Below are 16009 nucleotides of genomic sequence, written 5' to 3'. Positions count from 1 at the left end.
GGGATTATTTTGCTGGGAAAGGAACTGGATGAGAGAAATAGAAGCAAAACATTCTTGCCCTGTAACAATTTCTTTGCATTTTTCATGGAACATTAACTACCTGGCCTGCTGGTGCTTGGTAATAGGCAAGCAGTGGCTTGCTGTTGCTAGTCTATCAACCTGATGGACATATGGACTGAAATCAGATGCAGGATAGAAACAAGATATGTGTGAGAGGCGGGGCTTATCACACCAGGTCCTCATGCCACCTCTCTATTCACACGTGTGACTTCCTCATCTTCAGAGAGAATGGTTTATTCAAAGCACTGGAAGCCAGGAACTCCTGAGTTGTAATGCTGGCTCGGACATATACTCCCTCTATAACCTGGGGCTAGATTCAAAGATTCCAAGGCCAGAAAGGACCCATGTGATTACACTGGTCGACAATTTTTGAGAAGTCGTCTGCTTCAGAGATAAAATGTGCTATTTATTATGTATTTTGATGTGCTGAATTCAAATATGACAATTAAAACAACTGATTGGCTACTGTTTCTAAGATATTTAAGTTTTTACATTTTATGTCTATGTATATTGTGTAGATAGTAGAGTTTTAATCATAAATTGTAAACCTAGGTCTTTTCATGTGTTTATGGTTGCTTTACATGATAATATTTCACCTGTCCTGTTTATGTAACACTTTAAAACTCAGCAAAAGGGTTATATAAATAAAATTCATTATGAAACAAAAGGCAAAAAACTATTATGTACATAGTTTAGTCCTATTCAGTGTCTACTCGGCGCTTCTTGGCTTATTTCTTGTACTCATTAAATGGAGCATCTCTTGCCACTGTCCAGCAATAGTCTGCAAGCATTGATGGGCTCCATTTGCCCTGATAGCGTTTCTCCATTGTTGCAATGTCCTGGTGAAATCGCTCGCCGTGCTCGTCGCTCACTGTTCCGCAGTTCGGTGGAAAAAAAATCTAGATGAGAGTGCAAAAAATGTATCTTTAGTGACATGTTGCAGCCAAGGCTTTTGTATGCCTTGAGGAGGTTTTCCACCAACAACCTGTAGTTGTCTGCCTTGTTGTTTCCGAGAAAATTTATTGCCACTAACTGGAAGGCTTTCCATGCCGGCTTTTCCTTGCCACGCAGTGCATGGTCAAATGCATCATCTCGAAGAAGTTCATGATACTGAGGACCAACAAAGACACCTTCCTTTATCTTAGCTTCACTTAACCTTGGAAATTTTCCATGGAGGTACTTGAAAGCTGCTTGTGTTTTGTCAATGGCCTTGACAAAGTTCTTCATCAGACCCAGCTTGGTGTGTAAGGGTGGTAACAAAATCTTCCTTGATTCAACAAGTGGTGGATGCTGAACACTTTTCCTCCCAGGTTCCAATGACTGTCGGAGTGGCCAATCTTTCTTGATGTAGTGGGAATCTCTTGCACGACTATCCCATTCGCAGAGAAAACAGCAGTACTTTGTGTATCCAGTCTGCAGACCAAGCAAGAGAGCAACAACCTTCAAATCGCCACAAAGCTGCCACTGATGTTGGTCATAGTTTATACATCTCAAAAGTTGTTTCATGTTGTCATAGGTTTCCTTCATATGGACTGCATGACCAACTGGAATTGATGGCAAAACATTGCCATTATGCAGTAAAACAGCTTTAAGACTCGTCTTCGTTGAATCAATGAACAGTCTCCACTCATCTGGATCTTGAACGATGTTGAGGGCTGCCATCACACCATCGATGTTGTTGCAGGCTACAAGATCACCTTCCATGAAGAAGAATGGGACAAGATCCTTTTGACGGTCACGGAACATGGAAACCCTAACATCACCTGCCAGGAGATTCCACTGCTGTAGTCTGGAGCCCAACAGCTCTGCCTTACTCTTGGGTAGTTCCAAATCCCTGACAAGGTCATTCAGTTCACCTTGTGTTATGAGGTGTGGTTCAGAGGAGGAGGATGGGAGAAAACGTGGGTCCTGTGACATTGATGGTTCAGGACCAGAAGTTTCATCCTCTTCCTCTTCCTCATCTGACTCAAGTGAGAATGATTCTGGTGCATCAGAAACTGGCAGTCCTTCTCCGTGGGGTACTGGGCATATAGCTGATGGAATGTTTGGATAATGCACAGTCCACTTTTTCTTCTTTGACACACCTTTCCCAACTGGAGGCACCATGCAGAAGTAACAATTGCTGGTACGATCTGTTGGCTCTCTCCAAATCATTGGCACTGCAAAAGGCATAGATTTCCTTTTCCTGTTCAACCACTGGCGAAGATTTGTTGCACAAGTGTTGCAGCATATGTGTGGGGCCCACCTCTTGTCCCAATCTCCAATTTTGCAGCCAAAATAAAGGTGATAGGCTTTCTTAACCATAGTGGTTATACTGCGCTTTTGTGATGCAAAAGTCACTTCACCACAAACATAGCAGAAGTTATCTGCACTGTTCACACAAGTACGAGGCATCTCTGCTCACTTTAGCTAAACAGAAATGTGTCCCTTTGCAAAATCAAACACTGACAAATAAGAGAGCATGACACTGTATGATTTCTAGAGCTGATATAGGGCAATTTGTTCAGCAGAGTGATGTAAGCTTCGTTATGATTGCATCATCCATGACTTCTAGGAATAACATGATGCAATTCATACCATGTATGACGCAATACCAGCTTCAGATTGCATTTTTCATTGTTTTGCCTAAAAAGCAAGTGCTGTCCAAACCCAGTCACAGGTTTATTCATAGATCCAGTCAAAGATGTATTTTAGTCATTTCTGGTTTAAATTGAGATCCCTTCCCTTTATAACTCACGTATCCTCCGCCATTCCCAAGTCAAGGGTCGTATATACTGACCCAATAGCATATCTTGAAAACTAGAGCCAATCAACAATTTTAAGCATCATTTTCATTCTCAGTGACCCAGAATTAGTAAAGTTTGACTACATTTCTTTCAGAAACATTTTGGCTGTAGAGCAGTGTTATCTAGTCTGACCTTCTGTATAACACAGGCTACTTATTTAACTTTTCGGCTTTACTTGATAGAAATAAGAGATGAGGTGTTGTATGTGGATGCAGGCCTGGGAGAGACAGGACTCTTAATAAATCCTTCCTTGTTTTGGAAGATATACATCGAGGTGTGTCCATCCTTGACCTCTCCACAAACCTTTAACCACAAACAAATAGCAGCTCCACCTGCATATGCTTGTCTGGTAATAATTTGGCTACTAATACTTGCAACTCAATGGTGTCTATTTAAGGTTTTGCTATTAATCAATCTGTTTACATTTGGCAGATGAAAAACTCCTAAGGACATTGCTCCATATCCTTTTCCAGGAAATTAATGGAGCCAAATTCTCTTCTGGCATAATCCAATTGAAATCGGTGGCATTAATCAGCAGATAATTTGGCCCATGGTTTTTAAATCATTTTTATTTGTCCATCCTGTATTTATGAAATGAAATGTTTACCCTAACAGACACCATCATGTTGTGGTTTATTTTGCTCTATCCCATGTACATGGAGAGTAAACTTTTTAGCCTAGAAGGTGATCGTTTTTTTCCGATATAAGTCTCTATCAAATTCAGTGCTGCTAAAAATACAAATCCCACTTCTTCTGCACGGTGTGCTAAAGCTCACTTGGGGAGAGTGATGCTAGTGAAAATAGGTTTCTTTTTGCCATGGTGTGTTCATTTATCCAGTTTGGAATAGTAGAGGAGCTGAAACTGGAATCTTCATTTGGAACCCCTTTAATTCCAGATAAAGGATTGGATTTCAGAGTCCAGAATCCTAACCACTCTCTATACATTTCATTCCATTTTGGACTCAGCCATGGGAAGAGACCAGTCTTCTTGTTCAGAAGCAGTTGAAATCTTGCAAGAACAGCAATTTTGATCCAACGTAGCATAAATGTACAATCTGAGGAGAAATTGTTGGGAAAAATTCTAATTTCCCCCCACCCTCATTTTTTCACCACCTGTAGCTACCAAATCTTGTTTGGACGTCTATCAAGTTTTGCTTCTTCTGGTCATTGCTTTCTCCTAAAGGACCTTCTCTGTGACATAGGGTTTAGGATCATAAAACAAGATGATTAATTTTATTAGACCTGAAGTACAAAAGTTGTATACCCCTCTTCAAGGTTAGAGTTGTTTAGAGTAGCTACAGAATAGACCATATGTGATCAATTAGCACAGTAACCAGTTCAGTAGCTGATAGTATGAACTACCCTTTAATGTCTAAACGGGATCTGACATCTTTGAAGGAAAGATGATAACGGACATATATATTATTATCTCAGCCAGAGCTCCAGTCCTTCTGAAGATTGCTCATCACTAGTTTCAATACAGAATTGTAGCTATAGTAAAATGTTATTAGTATTACATTATGAAATGCTGCATTATTGGAATCTGAATTTATACACCCAACTTGAGATGTTGTTAATGGCCCAAGACAACTTCAGACGTCATTTCCCCATTGTGTGCCACTACAGTAGTTTAGACAAGTTGCTGCATTCCATTACGCTCTCCCTTGAACTGATGGCAGCCCCTCTGACTTCAGCGTGGATGTCACTGGGATTAAAGAATGGTGCTAAATTCTTTGGACTTGTAAACTCTGGTTTAAAAGCTCTGGCGTGTAACAGCTTTATTCAACAGTAAAGGCATGTGTCCCTGCCCCATGGTTTGGAGTACAGGGGTGTGAATAGCAGTGCGCACCAAAGTGCTATGCTGTAACTCCCCTGGGTGGACACTGTGGGTGTGAACTAAAAGGTTCCTACTTTGCATTAGCGTAGTCCTGCTTGAAAAGGACAATGATAAGGAAAACTAGGAACGTTTTAGTGGTGCCAGCACAGGGGAGATACACTACAGCAGTTTGGAGCACACTGCTACTCATACCCCCTGTACTCTGAACCGCAGAGCAATGCAGACATGCCTTAAGGTGGCTCATGCAAAATGAACGGCTTTAATCTGCGTGCAAGAATCAGAGAGATAACACCTCACGCTTCCTAGGAAGATGTTCATCTCTGCTCAGCCATCCTGCCAATCCTGGCCTCCAGCCATGTCAAGGGTTTCTATGCAAGGTTACTGACACTGAGAATCATGAAGGGAACCAGAGATTGCCAACATCAAGGAAGCCTGCTGTGGGGCATTGACAGCCTGGCTGGCTCATGAGTTGCAAAACCGAAGCTTCTAGAAGAGCATTAAGAGAGATCCCAGTCAGACGTGGAGTGGAGCCCTGTGAAGCTCTCAGAGCTAACCAGCAAGGGGGTTACACAATTATCCTTATCCTGGTGCATATATTCTGGTTCCCCAAAGAATATCATGTGAGGTCTTAAGTGAAAACCAGAGTGGCACTAATCATTAATATAATTGTGAAAGGTATGCACAGATCCTATGTAAGCAGTTCTGTATCGATTCTGAATATATGTTCCTAAAGTCTGTGTCGAGGCAGAGTGGACAAACAGGTTTTCTTCCAGACAAAAGACAGAAATCAATGAGAGTCTTGGCATCGATTGAAATAGGCATTGAATCAGGCCCTGGTACAGGGAGCACAATTTAGATGCAGACCTTTGAAAACACGGCCAACAGTCCATGCTACTACGAGTGGAGGCTCTCAATCTGGGGCCCCCGTAAGTGTAAAAAGTGGAACAAGGGGGGCCCTAATGGCAAAACTTTCTCCACAAGGACATCTTGCATTGTGGAATTCCCTCCCCACCCCTTTTAAAATGAGTTCCAATCCATTCACTTTCACGGCACACTGTATATGTGGACAAATCTATCCCCGTGTTTTGCTGTTACATTTGCAGGCCATGAAGCAAGATGGAAGCAGATACTTTTTAGGAGTGAGGCCTTGTGGATAAAGGGGCAAAGCTGGCAGCCAGCAGCTTGGGTTCTAGTTCCTTCCTGTGTGATTTTGGGTTGGTAGTGCAGAGAGGAGGAAGCAGTCTCAGACATCCATTTAGATAGTACGTCGTGCTCTTCTGTTCTGGCTGGCTTGTTGGGGAAGCAACCATGACTCTGTCTCCACCTAGCTCCCTTTCCGATGAGTTGCACCTTCTGGGAAGAATTTCTGTTGCAGCCCCCGCATATCCCTGAGTTTCTAGGCTGCAATTCGGAGCAGCCTTACTGGGTACCTCACAGGAGGGAAACGCCTGACTCTCTTTTTGCCTATTGTGTGGAGGGAGCCAAAAGCTAGACCGCCATGTTTGTAAAGCATGATGAAATGCTGGGATGGAAGGTGCTAGAGAAGTGCAGAGTATGGCTGTTCTCTTTCTCTTCCCCCTATTCCAATATCCAAGGATATCCAAGGTAGCATGACCCCACCCTTCATCTCAGTTGCATTTAGTGACAATTTTAGAACAGTCTAAATCATTCTGAAGGTATTTTTTCCCTGTTGCTATATCTTCCAGTTTGCAGCATATTATCTTCCCAGTGCTCAGTTCTGAGTCCGAGCTTCCAATATTAGACTTTCTCCTGTACAGTTATAGAAAACGCGAATGAGTACCAGTGGGAAAACATGGAGGTAAGGGCAGATGCTATTAGACAAACAGGGCCAGACCTTTAGCAGGTGTCAATCTGGCACAGCTCCATCAAAATCAGCTGAAATCAATGGAGCTGTACCAATTTATACCACCAAGAATCTGGCCCATAAATTAGCCTGTGATTTTAGTTTCCTCATATTTCAAGCAACATGAGCTTGTGTGAAACAGCGTAAAGAAAATTAGATCAACGCTGACAGTCTTGGGTCTGGAGTTATTATCCCCAAAGAGATTTCATAGCCAACTATTTTTGGTGACATGAGACAGTAAATATGTCAGGATTCAAAAATAAGAAGTGACTATGCCTATTGGAGAACTTGAGAAATAATATGCACAGGTAACCGGGCAGAGGAAAAATAATAAAATATTTTGGAAAAAAATAATATTTGATTTTGGCCTTAAAACTATTAACCCTATTAATCATCTGGTATTAAACTCGATGTTAAGGCCAGAAAGGACCATTATGATCATCTAGGCTGACTTCTTGTGCAGCACAGGTTGTAGAATTTCACCCAATGATTCCTGCATCTAACCCAACACATTATGTTCGAACCAGAGCATAACTTTTAGAAGACTCCCAGTCTTGATTTAAGGAGTCCAGGAGATGAAAACTCCACCACATTCAATGGGAATCTGTTCCAATGGTTAATAACCCACCTTATTAAAAGTACTTTTTTATTTAGTTAGATGATGATAAAGCTAAAACTATTGGATTAGTAAATTTGAGTTCAGTCCTAATGACTTTCATAATGCAAAAGAAATATTTCTTTGTTTCAGTGTACTGGTATTGGGGCCTTCTGGCTTACTGTGGATTCTTTTCCACTCCTAGCAGCAGATACATATGTTCAGAATTATCAAATTCAAAGTTTGGCAGTTAAATATTTTATAATGAAATAATGGATTTGGCGGTGGAGGTGGTAAGAAGAAGGGAATATTGTGATTTCCACTTGATGTTAAAATAAAAAGAAACCAAACGATACTACTATGCTACCATTGTAATTACTAGAGCAGGGGTGGGGGGGAGGTAGTATTTGCAAGTATTTGAATAAAACTGTGAATTTGCTTTGACTGTCTTCTCAACCTCTTTCATTCAGTATCCGAGAACATTCAGGCAACGAAATGCTTGCTCTGCATACAGGAAAAGTGCTTCAAATACAAGTGCATGGGTATTCGTGTTGTGTCTGTGCTGCCATTTTGAAATCTCTTGGAGGGTATGGGAGCAGGCCCAATGCCAATGGGTACTCGCTCTTGCAGGGATGCTGTTGCTCAGTGGGTTGGGATCCTCTACAGCTGGCCAATGGGATTAAGCTTCAATTATAAGTGCTGTATCTTATCAAATAAAAACCTATGTGGCAGTTGATCAGGTCCATGGTTCTTCTAAGCCTCCAGCCAATTAGTGTGAGGAACAGAGATATTATGGACTGACTAACAGCACCTTCTTCACAGCTTGTGTTTCTCTCTTTGCTGTTTCCCTCCTGCCTCCTAATGACTCCCCTTCAAAAACAGCAGCGTTAGGGATCAATTATGCAAAGCCATTAAATCATCATCAGTATTCACAGCTGTAAAAACATCTGCACTATAAACTCTGCTTTTTCCTGAGAAACAAAGATGTAATTGATTCGCTCATTCTTGCATAATTGTATGGTTTCTGGTTTGTGTAATGCTGGAGAGGTGGGTGGAGGGCAGGGGGAGTCAATTTTAAACTGATTCATGCTCATCTCATCCTGAAACACATAGCTAGATTGAGAGGCAGATCACGGACTTTATTACAGCAAACAGCTTCACCTCTTTTACGCCCCACAGCCCTTGCCTGTGCTCTTAATCCTAAAGGTATCAATAATTTCACAGCCAGTAAACTAGGTTTTAATTTGCACTGTGGAAGGGAGGTAGTATAATGCTGGGGAGGCAGACGCATAGCTGCAATATCAGAATTCCTCTATAAAATTCATCCATTCTTTCTCTAGTAGTTGCCTTAGTGACAACACTAATCTTTGTTTCTACTGCTGCTGCAGATAGGAAAAAAAAACCATGCATGTTGTTGTTCTACCAGTCCAGTGCTAGAGAATCTTTACATTAAATGAGCTAATTAAAAACATAGAATTACGGGTGTTGGAATAATGCATTGGGAAGTAGGGCAGGGCAATTTTTTTTTTTCATCCCAACTGTTTTTTCCCACCAAAAAATACTGATATAGGTTGACAAAAAAACATTCAGTGAATTTGTGTTGAATTAGCTAAATTGTTTCAGTTGGGAAAAAGATACTAAAACAAAAATAAATCAAAACACTCTACAAATAAATTCAGGAAAAAAATTGAAGTGCTTTAGTTTTGACATTTTCAAGACGAAATGTTTCCCTTTTTTTCAATTCGAAGTGACTTCTCAATTAGAAATTAGTTCAATTTTATTTTTTAAATAAAAAGGTCTAAAAATTGCTCAAAATGAACAGAAACATTTCATTTTGGCTTGAATGTTTGGTTGCAGGCCGAGTTGATTTCATTTGGGGTTGAATCCATTGTTCAGTTTGCTGAAAAATTCAAAATAAGGTAGGTATTGAGGGGAGGGATAGCTCAGTGGTTTGAGCATTGGCCTGTTAAACCCATGGTTGTGAGTTCAATTCTTGAGAGGCCCATTTAGAGATCTGAGGCAAAAATCTGTCTGGGGGTTGGTCCTGCTTTAAGCAGGGGGTCAGACTAGATAACCTCCTGAGGTCTCTTCTATCCCTAATCTTCTACAATTCTACAACTCAAAATGATTTTTTTCTCATGTATTTATTTTTCAGTATGGCCAGCAATCCAAAAAATCAGTTATTCATACAGAGCTACTGGGAAGTTCAACCAGGGTATAAACAAAACAAAACAGAACAAATAAATAAAACAACTAAAAATAAACAGAATAAAATAATAAAATAATAAAAATAAAAAACTAAACAGAACAAATGGGAGCTGGTGATTAGGCTTTTCCAAGCAAGGTGCCTGAGTTAATCACCCAACTCCCATTGAATTCCAATGGGAATTGGGTGCCTCACTCCCTTAGTCACCTTTGAAAATCCCAGTCACATGCCCCATTGTACTCCCACAATCTCTAGCATAGCCAGTGACTGGTTCAGCCCCAGTGTAACTTAGAGCAGCCTCTGCCCGGTCTTTTCTCCCACCATCCCCGCCAATATCCCTTGGTACTAGAGGAAGCGGGAATAGTCCGCATAGAGCCATTTCTGCTGGAGCTAGATCAAATAATTACTCCTTCACGCCTGGGGAATTCACAACTACCTCTCTAGGGCTCCTATACAGTCTGTTTGCCAACAGAGCAGGGTATTTTTTGTAGGTGAAGATCAGTCATTATATTTAGAAACGTGTGTTTGCATTCTTCCTCTTAAATAGCAGGGTTCTGAATCAGAGGTTATGATGTATTATTTGTATTGCAGTGTGGCCTAGTCTATGACTAGGACCTCCTAATGTGCGAGGTGTTGTACAACTATGTGCAAAGCCTTTGAGCTTTGAGATATTGTGAACCTGGAAGATCTTACTGAGGTCCACAGGTTTTGCAAAACTAATTCTAGTTTGCAAATCTATCCCCTCCTGCCCCCTCATGTCACTTAAACCCAGGTTGTCTTCGTGTCTAACTCATTTTGTAAGCACACGTTACAAGAGACAAATCTGAAATGGAGACAGGCTTTTTCTTTTACTCATAGTGTATCTTGTAAATCTGTGTGAGGCAGGGGCTGCTAGGCCAGGATCCTCAAAGGTATCTAGGTGTAACCATGCCTGCTGGGTTTAGTGCTTTGTTCTCCCTCTAATGGCATCTAGTCTACCTAGAGGTTGCTGAGTTATGTACAGCCGTGGCTAAGTGCCATGTGGCTTTTAGCTCATGCAGTAAAGGCTCATGTATTTAGCTCCAAAGGTCCCAGGTTCAATCCCATCTGCCAACAACTGGGGTCTCTGGGCATTACATAGGCTCCTATTCTCCTAGGCCAGGGGTCAGCAACCTCTGGCACACAGCTCGCCACGGTAAGCACCCTGGCAGGCCGGGCCAGTTTGTTTACCTCCCACATCCACGGGTTCAGCCAATCGCGGCTCCCACTGGCCGTGGTTCACCGCTCCAGGCCAATGGGGACTGCGGAAAGAGCGGCCAGCACATCGCTCGCCCCGCGCTGCTTCCCGCAGCCCCCATTGACCTGGAGCAGTGAACTGCGGCATATGGGATCCGCGATCAGCTGAACCTGTGGACATGGCAGGTAAACAAACTGGCCCGGCCCGCCAGGGTGCTTACCCTGGCGAGCCATGTGCCAGAGGTTGCCGACCCTTGTCCTAGGCCCAAATCCTCAAAGGTATTTAAGCTCTTAAATTCCATTGATTAGGGGGCTGGAGCACATAAGTTATGAGGAGAGGCTGAGGGAACTGGGATTGTTTAGTCTGCAGAAGAGAAGAATGAGGGGGGATTTGATAGCTGCTTTCAACTACCTGAAAGGGAGATCCAAAGAGGATGGATCTAGACTGTTCTCAGTGGTACCAGATGACAGAACAAGGAGTAATGGTCTCAAGTTACAGTGGGGGAGGTTTAGGTTGGCTATTACGAAAAACTGTTTCACTAGGAGGGTGGTGAAGCACTGGAATGGGTTACCTAGGGAGCAGGGCTGGCTCCAGGCACCAGCCTGGCAAGCAGGTGCTTGGGGCGGCCGCTCCGGAGAGGGGTGGCATGTCCGGGTATTCGGCGCCAATTCGGCGGATGTTCCCTCACTCCCGCTGGGAGCAAAGGACCTCCCGCCGAATTGCCGCCCAGATCGCGGCTTTTTTTTTTTTTTTGGCTGCTTGGGGCGGCCAAAACCCTGGAGCTTGCCCTGCTAGGGAGGTGGTGGAATCTCCATCCTTAGAGGTTTTTAAGGTCAGGCTCATAGGCGCTGACTCCATGGGTGCTCCAGGGCTAGAGCACCCACCGGCAGCTGCCCACCCCACTCCCCACTTCAGCTCACCTCCGCCTCTGCTCTGCCTCCTCTCCTGAGCACACCGCATGCCCACTTTTCCCCTCAGCTCCCAGCGCTTGCGCTGTGAAATAGCTGTTTTGCATGGCAAGTGCTAGGAGGGAGGGGGGCGGATGGGGAATGCGGCACGCTCGGGGAAGAGGTGGGGCTCAGCGGGGATTTGGGGAAGGGATCCAATAGGGGCAGGGAAGGGGTGGAGTTGGGGCGGGGACTTTGGGGAAGGGGTTGGAATGGGGGCAGGGCAGGGGCGGGGAAAGGGTGGAGTCAGGCGGGGGCGGGGGGTGCAAGCATCCACTGGCACCAAGAAAAGTTGGCACCTATGGTCAGGCTTGACAAAGCCCTGTCTGGGATGATTTAGTTGGGGATTGGTCCTGCTTTTAGCAGGGGGTTGGACTAGATGACCTCTTGAGGTCCCTTCCAACCCTGATATTCTATGATTAAGGATCTGGGTCCCAGTGTCTGTGTGTTGAGCATAAAGACTAAAAAACGGAAAAAAAAAACCCACTCTGCTGAAACCGATGTTCACAGTCAGAATGAATTAAAGCAGTATGAATCCAAATTTAGTTTCTAATTTACTGAAACAACAATAATTGTGTAGAGAGAGCTAGGTGAAAAACAGGGAATAATTTTGGCCTGTTGGCATCTAGTATGTTCCTTGACTTACTGCATGGGGTGGTTCCAACACATACATTGTTGGACTATACATTTTTTGCAAAAAGTTGTGTAGAGCAGGAAATAGAGTTCTCTTAGAAATAGATGCATATCCCAGATGGAAGGTCCCTCTTTTTTCTTGAGCAACCCTCTCTGATTAGACCACCAGGAATGAACTTGTAATCAGGAAACCACAAGTTCTGCTACTTCGCTGATCAGATCTAAAATGATGGTAACAAGTCAATGGCCTGGCAACTGCTATATAAAGCATGTGATTTCACAACAGTGCTGCTGTAACTCCATTGGGCACAATATTAATTATGTGGTAACTCATGGTGAGTCTCACACGTCATCTCCTGAAGCCTGTGCAATTAAGTTGTGCCATTGCTCTATTATTTGGTAGACTTTTGCTTGCTAAAGTGACAGTATACTTATTATCACCCCTTGACCTATTCGAGCTTCATGACAATGCAATCAATTAGACCATGGAATAGTTTCTCTTAAGAGAAGTGGGAGAAGCCCCATCATTTCAGACAGTTAAAAAAAGGACATGATTAAGCACTAGATCCTATGCTGCTGGGAATAATCCTTCAATGGCGTGGGGATGCAGTAAAAGGCCTGCAGTAACTGAACTTTTCTTTCTCCGGTGTCTGTGATTCCATGAACTCATCCAAAGAAAATACAGTCGTAAATTGGTTAAACTGTACAGCACATAATTTTATATATTTATTTTTAAAATGGCAACAGCTGCGGTGTAGCCTCTTAAGTCATAAGATTGTAATAAAAAAAAAGAAGACGGATGAGTTGGGGATCAGAGTCTTCTTACCATCTACCATATGTAAAAGAATTCAGTGTTCACACAAGGGTATAAGGCTTCTTTTTCACCTTCTCATCTCCATTTTGAGGCAAAGATCTTCACCTCCTGTGGAAGCTCCTAAGATTCCCATAACATTTCCTCCTTTGCTTCACCCATCCTCAAACTGACAGTTACCCATCTTGCAGATGACGGCTGGATGTGCCAGCTTTCTTTCTTCCTATTCCGTCTACATTAATTCCGAATCAGCCCGATGGTTTAATATAGAGCTATTTCTCTAAGTACGTGTGTGGCTCACATCGCCATCAGATCAGAGTCTCTCTTGATTTGCACCTGCTGGTACGAGTAAATCATATCAAACCGGGGGAGGTGCTCGTCTGAGGAATGGGTATGTTAAGAACACCCAAGTCATGTCACTGAGATTATATGATAAAGCAGAGCCAAGACCTGATTCAAAATCCAGGGGGGAATTACCTTTGAAAGACCCTCCCTTGAAATGCTTATCATCTGTTTAGAGCTTCCACTCTAATTGTGAGGGGTATTTGTGATATAACAAATAAGGGAGTGGAGGGAGGCCACCAAATATTTTTTTCACCTGTGATGTATGGCCAGATACTCAATTGGTGTCAATCAGCCAGTATATAACCAGCCACTTCACAGAGACTCTGTTGATTAGCATGCTGCCAAGACACCCATCCAACCAAACAGGAATAAGAGTGATTCAGCCCAGAGGGAAAAAAACAACCCTCGGAGAATCAGAATTCCTCCTGTGCTAGGCTGCTCTTTCTGTCCAGTGAGCAGGATAATAATTCTATTTAGTATTTCTGCAGAGCTGCACCTGGTTTAAAGTGCTACATAAACATTAACGAATTAGTCTTCACCACATCCCTGAGAGGTAGCAGAAAGGAAATAGTGTTACCCCTATTTCAGGAATAGTTAACAGAGACAGTGAGATCGATGGCCTGGTTTTCACAAAGTTGTGGCCGGAGATCAGCCAACATTTTTGTCTCTGCCCTGCACACCCAATGACCAGGACGACACCCTCAAACCAGCTCTCTGCATGCACAAGTGAGCCACGTACATGAACAGGTGTGGCATTTTATCCATTCGTATGAGCCAATGGCCATTTTACACCTGGAACTGCAGTAAGTGCAAAGCTGGTGAATTTATACACACAGTGAAATGTGTGCCAGCTACCACTTCCAGGATATCAGTGGCTGACTCAGCTGCACAGCTGTAGGGAGGACCAAAGAGTTCATACCTCTTAGGTCCATGTTCAGCCCATGAGATTACTTGAGTGGTCAGTCTGTGTCACTGCTTCCTTTAGTCTCTCCTAATGCAGTTCAAATTTTCCCTCTTCATTTTAAAACTTCTACACACACACACTCCTCCCTGCCTCTCTGACTTTGTATCCACCTAATCTCCCTGCTCATAGAGCTCCTTCAGCCTCAACCTTCACTCCTCCATTTCTTCTCATCTGTTTCTTCCCGTAACCCCTCTAATAATCTCCATCTTTGGAGGCGGGGAGTTGCACTCTGGCCTTCCCCAGGGTAGCAGACTTAGCACCAGCCCCTCAGGTGCTCTAAATTCTAGTTCACGACCGAGCAGATAATCAGGGAACTTTAGCAGCCAGATGATCCCCTTCTATCTATGTATTGTATGTGCAAGGTCCCCTTCACTGCATCTGAGCACCTCATACTACGTCAATGTATTTATCTTCACAACACGGCTATGAGGCAGGGAAATGCTATTATCCCCATTTCACAGACGGGGAAATGAAGCACAAAGGGTGGGATCCATGAAGGGACTTAGGTGTTGCAACACTGAGTATCACAGCAGCTAACTTTTAATGTGCCTAGAAAATCACAGGAACAACACCGTGGTCCACAAAGCCGAGTTAGGTGCCTGGGCTCCCTACACAATGAATGGGAGAAGACAGGCACCTTAGACTGGAATCCACACAAGCCAGCATGCTACGTGAAGAACCATCTAAGCTCGCTAGAGAAGGATGTGTGCTTAGCTCTGGCCTCTCTTACAGAAAGGTGCCTAAATCCGGGCTGCAAGGAGGCACCTATCTCTGCTTTGCAATCCACGAATGGGACCTGTCTCCTGCAGGCAGGCAGCCGAGGTGCCTAAGCTGCTGCTTGCAGGAATGAGTTAGGTGCCTAAATAACAGACAGAAGCAAAGGTACTGCTGCCACTACTCACCTTATTACTTTTACCATAGCAATTAGAGCACTCACCTAGGATGTGGGAGACCCAGGTTCAATTCCCCCCTCTGCCAGCAGAGCAGAAAGGATTTGAACAGGGAAATCCACAGGAGAAGACTCTAACCAGTGTGGGACTCACTCAGTCTCTCCTGTTGAAGCTGTTCCATGGTGTATAATTTTATTAAAAAGTCACCAGGGGAACTAGACCCTGCATCTCCCATCTCTGAGGTGGGTGCAGTAACCACTGGACTATGGAGTCATTCTTGTGCTCGCTCTAGGGCTCACTGACTGTTCCAGTGTGAATAAAGGGTCGCTGGGTCAAAGGGGTGTGTGTGTGCGCTCTAACCACTGTGCACCACCTCCTCCTCCTTCTGGATTTTGAATGGGACCTGAGAACACCTACCGGCTCAGGCACTGCAAGTGACTTAAGCGGATGTACACCTGTCTTCCAGAGTGATTCACAAACCAGGAGGCTTAGGCCGCGAGATAGGCTTCTGGATGCCTAGAGGGAGCCAGCAGTGCACAAAACCAGAAGCAGAAACTTAGGAACCTAGGGAACTTTTACCCTGAAAAGTTGGGTGCCCACAGGAGTTGGTGGGAGTTTTGTGGATCACGATGGAGCCAAAGTTGAGACTTAGGCACATAAGCACCCTTATGGATCTGGACCAGGGAAACTGACTTGTCTATAGTCACAGGAAGGCTACAATGGAGCAAGGAATTATACCAGACCAGTGCCACTCTCCACTGAAAGACCCCTCCTCTTACCTAGCACAAATATGACCCTTCAAATCTCCAGGAGAGCTCGAGCACAATGACTCCCTTTGTAAGATGCCGCATCTGA

Source organism: Trachemys scripta, chromosome 2 (assembly GCF_013100865.1).
Source record: "Trachemys scripta elegans isolate TJP31775 chromosome 2, CAS_Tse_1.0, whole genome shotgun sequence".
In the NCBI taxonomy this organism is placed as follows: domain Eukaryota; kingdom Metazoa; phylum Chordata; order Testudines; family Emydidae; genus Trachemys; species Trachemys scripta.
Note: the sequence above shows the minus strand (reverse complement) of the source record.